At 50.3% G+C, this 8,130-nt stretch overlaps 1 long non-coding RNA gene across 1 annotated transcript; it reads left to right on the forward strand.

Annotated features, from left to right (window-relative positions):
* Positions 1–1,680: 1,680 nt before the first annotated feature.
* On the forward strand, positions 1,681–5,521 carry LOC134526038 (uncharacterized). Its single transcript, XR_010073880.1, has 2 exons — positions 1,681–1,901; positions 3,841–5,521. It is a non-coding gene; the product is annotated as an uncharacterized LOC134526038 (long non-coding RNA).
* Positions 5,522–8,130: the final 2,609 nt, after the last annotated feature.

Consider the following 8,130-nt stretch of genomic DNA (forward strand, 5'->3'; position numbering starts at 1 on the left):
CTTTTAGGTCCCTTCCAACCTGAACCATTCTATGATGCTTGGATTCTAATATGCCCAACTCCTCCTGCACAAGGCTGCAAACACCTACATACACCATATAGGGATGTGACCACTGACAAAAACCATCACTAAACCATGTCGCTAAGCACTACGTCTACCCGCCTAATTTTAAATACCTCCAGGGATGGTGATTCCACCACTTCCCTGGGCAGCCTGTTCCAATGCTTAATAACCCTTTCAGTGTAAAAAATTTTCCTGACGTCCAATCTAAACGTCCCCTGGTGCAACTTGATGCCGTTTCCTCTTCTCCTGCCTTCCTACCCTTGGGCAGGTCGACACTCACACCCAACTTGGTGTCATCTGTGAACTTACTGAGGGTGCACTCGATCCCATCGTCCAGATCATTGATAAAGATTTTAAAGCGAATCGGCCCCCGTACTGAGCCCTGGGGAACACCACTTGTGACCGGCCGCCCACTGGATTGAGCTCCATTCACCACCACTCATTGGGCCCGGCTGTCCCAGCAGTTTTTCACCCAGCGAAGCGTACGCCCATCCAAGCCATGGGCAGCCAATTTCTCCAGGAGAACGCTGTGGGAAACTGTGTCAAGAAGCTTTACTAAACTCCAGGTGAACAACATCCACAGCCTTTCCCTCATCCACTCAGCGGGTCACCTTGTTTTAGAAGGGGATCAGGATTGTCAAGCACGACCTGCCTCTCATGAACCCATGCTGACTGTGCCTGATCGCCTGGTTGTTCTTCATGTGCCACATAATGGCACTCAGGATGACCTGTTCCATAAACAGGATGATGTCTTCCAAGTTGCTCTTCCATGCGGATGATGTGGGAAGGGAGGTGCAATGACACGTGCAGAATGACAGCAGGACACCTCCCAGGCTCCCAGGTGGGGACGAGGAGGCCATCAGGCTCTTGTACTCCTTATAGGCATCAGTGGCAGAGGTGACAGTCACAGACACGGAGATTAAGACCTTGGATCTCTTGGGGGCTTTTCACATTTCAACAGCCCCACACTGTTGAAACCACCGCAGGCTGTCCTATTGTGTTCCACACCTGGGCATGTTCCCTGCAGGCTGCAGACGTCTCCCCTGCTTCTCCACCTTGCTCCCGCCTGAGCAACTCACTAAGCTTTCTGAAGTCTCGCCATCCTTCGGGGATATGTCTTTAGACACAAAGCCACGGGCTGATCCACATTCTTTCTGGATGGCCGCCTTTTCCACAGCGCTGCCCTTGGAGTGACGTTTCTTTCTCCCGTTTCCTGTTTAAACCTCCCAAGCTACAAGTTCTGGCATTCTTTCTTTCTCGTGCGGTCTCCCATGAAGAAGAAAAGCCCCATCATCTCTGAAACCGTCCTTCGAGCAACCCCTGTCCTGCCCAGAGCCTCTCCACCATGGGGCCAAAGGGGCAAAGAAGCCCACATTCCTCAGCCTCCCCACGCAGCGCATGTGCACTATACTGTAGGAATGTGTCTGAGAGAAAATGGTCACGTGAGCCAGCCTCCCTACTATGAGAGATTAGATTAAGGGCAAAACAGGTGGTAGAAAATGGAATTAGGACATGGGAAAAACGGGAACTGAGAAGGTAGAAAACATGTTGTGCTAATGACTAAGTAATTTACTATGTGAATTCTTGTAACCAATCTGATCTGTGAATGAACTGCATGGACAGCGCGTGAAAAGAGACTGTAAGCCAATCATATAGCTGCCGCTAGCGCGTGCTCTTATTGCCTGTCTATATATACTCTGTGAAAACTTGAATAAAGGGAGAACGATCATACTCATATTGAGACTCCATCGTTACTCCGGGTCCGTCTCCCACTCCGACATCCTCCGACATCTGGTAGCAGAGGATGGTTCAGCGCGACTGAGTTCTCCGAGACTGCGGTAAGCAGCTAGAGGAGGGGAGTGGGAAACTTCGGCTGGGAGACGTGCTGCTTGGGCGCATCAGCGGGAGCAGACAACGGCGTGAGGTCGCTCCTCACCTCCCAGGCGCAGCTATGGAAACAGAAGCTGCGGCCACACTACTCGCTGGGATCCTCTCTAAGGGAGGGATTGAAACACCAGCGAAACTGTTGCTCAAACTGATTAAGCCGGGGCAGGAGATGGGGCAACAAGTAACAAAAGAAGAAGGGGCTATATTAAGACTTCTCCTGCATATCCTCTCTAAGAGAGGGGTGAAATACGATGAGCGTATGCTCCGAAGGTTGTTAACCTGGTGCAGAGAGAACGGATTTGCACCAGAGCCCCAGACAGCTTTTAAACCAGAAATATGGGAGGCTGTTGGGAAAAAACTGTGGGAAATGATAAGTAAAGGAGACAAAGACGCATCACCGTTAGCGACGACGTGGTGGTTGGTGTTATCGACCTTACAAGATATGAACGTGGAGCGAGCCACAGCAGCCGGGGCTTTTGCAGCATTACAACCCATGGGAGGGGGATCGAACAGGCCAGGTCCGAAGGTCCGGGACGATCCCCTGCTGATCCCCTCTGCTCCACCTGAGGCCGATGGAGGAGGCAGAATGTCAGCAGAGAAGGACAGAGCCGGAGCTGTTTGCTCCTGACATTGCCCGCCTCGCCCCCTCCCCTCCCCAGTCGTCTCCCTGAGATAGAAGTGCTGGTTTTGTATGTCTGCTGTGTAAGTGTGTGTGGGCGCCAGCTTATACCTGCTGATCAGCATGTGTGCTACTGTTTGCTTTTTGTTGTGTGCAGTGTCGTTAGGTGACTCCACTTGAGCAAGTGTTCTGCCCGGTGTGGTACTGTTTTCGTATGCATCTAGGGCTGACACTCCATCAAGTGAAGAAGTTTGTATATACACAGTGTTTAGACGTAAGGCGAGCGCACCCCAGGTAGATACACCAGGATGGGCTGTAGAACCGATGGAAGTCCTGAAATATTGGGGGAGTTTTCATGAGCCGACACGTTTACACTCTCGGGAACGGCTTGCCCACGCAGGGCGTATCGCTGGTTGTTTGTTGTTTGTCTATAAGGTCATGGTTGATTGGGAAAAGGAGTCGAGCCAAAATCTATAGGATGCTCTGTATGAAAATGAGAAACTTAAGGAAAAATGAGAAACTGAGCTCTTGTTGCAAAGGCAGACTTTTATGTCAGTCGTAAGTGATGGGAAAAAAAAAAAAAGAAAAAAAAAAAAAAAGAAACCAAACAGGAACAATTAGATGGGAAATGTGCCACGTTAGCACAAAAGTATGCCTTACACATTACGAGAAAGCATCAGAAAAAGAGAAATAGGACACCTGGTTCAAAGCAGTACCATAGAGATATGTTTTTGGTTTTTTCCTATGTGTCTATGTTATTGCATGCCTTAGTAGATTGCTCTGTGTTATACCCTGCGAGACTAAAATGAACCCAGCAGAAGCGGTCTCTTGAGCAAGGGGGTGGAATATGGGAAAGCAACGGAAAATCGGCGAGGAGGACTGTAAATACACTCAAGGGACTCGCACCTGGGTGCTGGAAAACACAGATATCACACCAATTGTTATTCAGTCTCGGGTGCTGGCAAGAAAAACATTTGGATGACATAAGCCTGTAATGGACTCACAGACACCTTATCCAGCTGCTTGGGAATCTTGGCCTGTTGTGGAAGAAGATCAAAGCACAGCACCAGCAAGAACAGGGAGTCTGCATGCGCTCTTGCTAATAAGGACTCTTTTGCTGCCAAGGATTCGTGATAACAAGGACTCTCTTGCTGCCAAGGATAAGTTTAACAATGCTACTAGTACAGCTATTTCTGAGTTATCGCTAGATGTAGATAGTATTCGATATGCGATGTTGCAAAACAGAACTGCTACTGATTTTTTGCTTTCAGCTCACAGACATGGTTGTCAAGATTTTAAAGGACTGTACTGTATGAATCTAAGTGACCACTCCACATCCATCCATGCCCAGCTGCAGGAACTGCACCGACCGAACCAGCAACTTGTGGAGACCACGGGGTGAAATCTCTTTGCTGGATGGACTTGGGGGTGGGGTTGGTTGAAGCAAATTATACTCATTGCCTGTGTGGAAGGAATTTGTCTGTTATGTTTAGTACGCTGTTTGCCGTGTTTAATAAGCATTATACGATCAGCTGTAAATGCCGCTTTGCATCGTATCCTTGTACGAGTTGTAGAATATGTTGCTCTAAAAACTATGTGTGTATCCATGAGAACCTGACCTTCACAGAAGAAGATAACAAGAAGGGATTACAACAATGTAGTCACGTATCAGACAGCTGCTGTTAGCAAAGCTGGATCATGAGTTTGGTGAGACTCGCTGCATACACTGGCCACGTGTGCAGCGACTCTGGCCTGTACTTTTCTACTCGATCCAGCGCAGGAGAGTCTGGTGGGACTCGCTGTGTGCACTGGCCATGCATGCAGCGACTCTAGCCTGTACTTCTCCACTCAATCCAGTGCAGGATATAAGGAGGCTGTCTCGGGTCAGAGAGGGGGAGAGAGACATGAGCACACTTTGAAGGTACAGGGGATGCCCTGAAGCACTGTGTCTGCCCCCCCCCCCGCCCCCCCCGTAAGTTTTATGTTCATTAACCCCAACAGCTCCGAAGGCATCACAGCATGTTGAAAGATAAGATATAGTCTACTACTGCTGCAAGACACATTGAACACCTTCCTACAAGAATTTCAACTTTATGCCCTGATAGGACAGTGGGATGATGCAAAGAGCCTGACTGCATTAGAGTGGGTATTTTTGTCACATACCTTTTCAAAACCAGTAACTATGATGATCGAAATGTTGCCACGATTGTTTTTCCAGGGTCGCTCGTGCTGTCAGCAACCGCAATGTATTTGAAATATTACAAAAGGATTTCTCGTGGGTAAATCCAAAGAAATTGGCTTTCTGGGCTAAATTTAGGAATCTGGGTATTTATTGCCTTAGCAGGGTTCTTTTTGATTCTGTTTTTAATTGTGTTTAGTATATAACCTGCTAAGAGCGTCACAACAAGGATAACATGTCCAAATTAAAAGCGGTCAAAAATGGTTTCGATGATTGGTCAAACTCATGGGGTATAACGGGATGGTTATCAGACTTACTAAAGCAAGGGCTCATGCTACTGTTGGTTATATTATTATTGATTATGGTAGCCTCATGTGTTCTCCGCAAAGTGACTGACATGATAGAAAATGCCATGCATAAGGTCTGGCTGGCTCAAGAAGAAAAAGGGGGGATTGTAGGAATGTGTCTGAGAGAAAATGGTCACGTGAGCCAGCCTCCCTACTGTGAGAGATTGGATTAAGGGCAAAACAGGTGGTAGAAAATGGAATTAGGACATGGGAAAAACGGGAACTGAGAAGGTAGAAAACATGTTGTGCTAATGACTAAGCAATTTACTATGTGAATTCTTGTAACCAATCTGATCTGTGAATGAACTGCATGGACAGCGCGTGAAAAGAGACTGTAAGCCAATCATATAGCTGCCGCTAGCGCGTGCTCTTATTGCCTGTCTATATATACTCTGTGAAAACTTGAATAAAGGGAGAACGATCATACTCATATTGAGACTCCATCGTTACTCCGGGTCCGTCTCCCACTCCGACATCCTCCGACACTATACGCTGAACCACAGCTGGGCAGACCTCCTCTGGGCACTCTCCAGTTCCTCCCCACTCCTCCAAAATGGGGAGCTGCACACAGGGGGACACTTTTCTTTGGGGGGCCACTCCAGTTCCCAGCACCTTCTCCTCAGGACCACTGCTCAGCACGTTAGGTCCCAGCGGGCTCTGATGCACCTTCCTCCCCCTCAGTGCAGGACCGGACACTTCTCCTTGTAAACTTCTGGAGGTTTCTCTTGGCCATATCCCAGAGTTTCTCACGGTTCCCCTGAAGTGAAGCTCCATTGCCCTGGAATGAAGATCCATTTGCTCAGCTGTCAATGTTTCTATGCTGATGGCTCACCCTGGTGGTGCTGTCTCTCACAAGATAACCTGAGGAGTTGCAGGCCACGATAGACAATTAAAGGAGGTACTAGTTCAATAGAATTTCCGACTCAAGTAGGAAGTACCATGACAACCATCACCAAAATACCAGGGAGGGTATTGGTACGGTGCGCTGCCTGTATGGCAGACTACGTCAGTGGGAAATACAGACCTGTAGAGACACACAGAGAAAATGGATCCCTCCAGGAGCTGGTTTTACATCCTCTATCCAGAAGCCGGCCCCAGGATCTCCTCATCCCTCAGTTTCCCCCCACATAAACAAGCACACGCACACACAACTGCCTGTCTCCGGTATGGAAACACAAAACCCCTGAGGCTGGCAGGCAGCCAGCTTCCACCTCCTCTGTGCTTCCTCTTCAGGCTTGGGTTTTGTCAGCAGCTTCTTTCTCATCCACGCCGTCCTTTCTGAATGTCAAGGCGGGCCATTGTGGAGCGTGAAGAGGAGATCCTCAAGCAGCCCTCCGCACCCTGCTTCTCCGCAGGGCCGTATCCCACAGGATTCTTCCAAGCCAGTCCCCCAGCAGGCCAAAGCCTGCTCTCCAGACGTCTCCTGCTCTCGGCCTTTTTCCTGTCTCTCAGGAGCCTCAACTCTACCTTCTTAGCCCTGGCTTTTACATCCCTGACTAGCTGTTGCTTGTTTGTTGGTATGAAGTCTGGAGCAGACGTTCACCCGCCACAAAGCTGCCAGTTTCCCAGGTTGTTCTGTCCTCTCCTGTTGACGCCTCAGCTCCCAGCCGAGTCTGTCTGTCCCCAGGCAGAGCTCCCTGCATTCCTGCTGCTGCCTCACAGAACGGGCCAGAGGAATGCCACAGAAACGATCGGAGGGATGGAACCCCTCTGCTGTGAGGACGGGCTGAGAGAGTTGGGGCTGTTCCGTCTGGAGCAGAGAAGGCTCCGGGGAGACCTTCTTGCGGCCTTTCGGTTGTTACTTCAGAGTCTTCCCCTCTGAGACCTGCTGTCTGCACTCTGTGTCTCTCCTTGCTTGCTCCCCTGGGGAGCTGAGAACCCGCTACTTCATGGACACTGCAGCCAAGGCTGCCACTCCATTATCACAGCCCTGATCCTTTTTTCCCTGATTGCATGTAGGAGATCCAGGTGAGCATCACCTCTGTTGGCACATCTGGCAGCTGTGCTCAGAAGCCGGCCCCAGGAACCCACAGAAACTTCTGGGTCTGTTTGAACCCTGCAGTGTCCCCTCACCCAAAAGGGCTCACCGAATCTGCTGCCCGACCCCTAGAGGATCTCCATTCCCCCAGGAAGCTCCTACGCTGAGGGCATCCCCCTCCTGATCTTAGAAGCACAGAATCTTCATGGTTGGAAAAGACCTTGGAGATCATCGAGTCCAACCAAACAACCTACAATCTCTGTCACTAGAGCATGCCCTGAAGTGCCACATCTAGACATTTCTTAAACACCTCTAGGGATGGTGACTCAACCCCCTCCCTGGGCAGGCTGTTCCAGTGCCTGACCACTCTTGCAGTAAAGTCATTCTTCCTAATATCTAACCTAAACCTCCCCTGCCGCAAGTTCAGGCCATTTCCTCTGGTCCTGTCATTATTCCCCTGGGAGAAGAGGCCAACCCCCACCTCTCTCCACCCTCCTTTCAGGGAGTTGTAGAGGACAATGAGGTCTCCCCTCAGCCTCCTCTTCTCCAAGCTAAACATGCCCAGCTCCCGCAGCCTCTCCTCATATGCCCTGGTCTCCAGACCCCTCACCAGCCTGGTAGCTCTCCTCTGGACACGCTCCAGCACCTCAATGTCCCTCTTGTACAGAGGGGCCCAGAACTGAACACAGCACTCGAGGTGGGGCCTCACCAGTGCCCAGTACAGAGGCACCATCACTTCCCTGCTCCTGCTGGCCACGCTATTCCTGATAGAAGCCAGAATGCTGTTGGCCCTCTTGGCCACCTGGGCACACTGCTGGCTCATGTTAAGCTGGCCGTCCACCAGCACCCCCAGGTCCTTTTCTGCCGGGCAGCTTTCCAGCCACTCTGCCCCAAGCCTGTAGCGTTGCTGTGGGTTGTTGTGACCGAAATGCAGGACCCGGCACTTGGCCTTATTAAACCTCATAGAGTTGGCCTTGGCCCATCGATCCAGCCTGTCCAGGTCCCTCTGGAGAGCCTTCCTACCCTCAAGCAGATCAACACCCCCACCCAGTCTGGT

The sequence above is a fragment of the Chroicocephalus ridibundus genome, chromosome 21, assembly GCF_963924245.1.
Source record: "Chroicocephalus ridibundus chromosome 21, bChrRid1.1, whole genome shotgun sequence".
Lineage (NCBI taxonomy): Eukaryota > Metazoa > Chordata > Aves > Charadriiformes > Laridae > Chroicocephalus > Chroicocephalus ridibundus.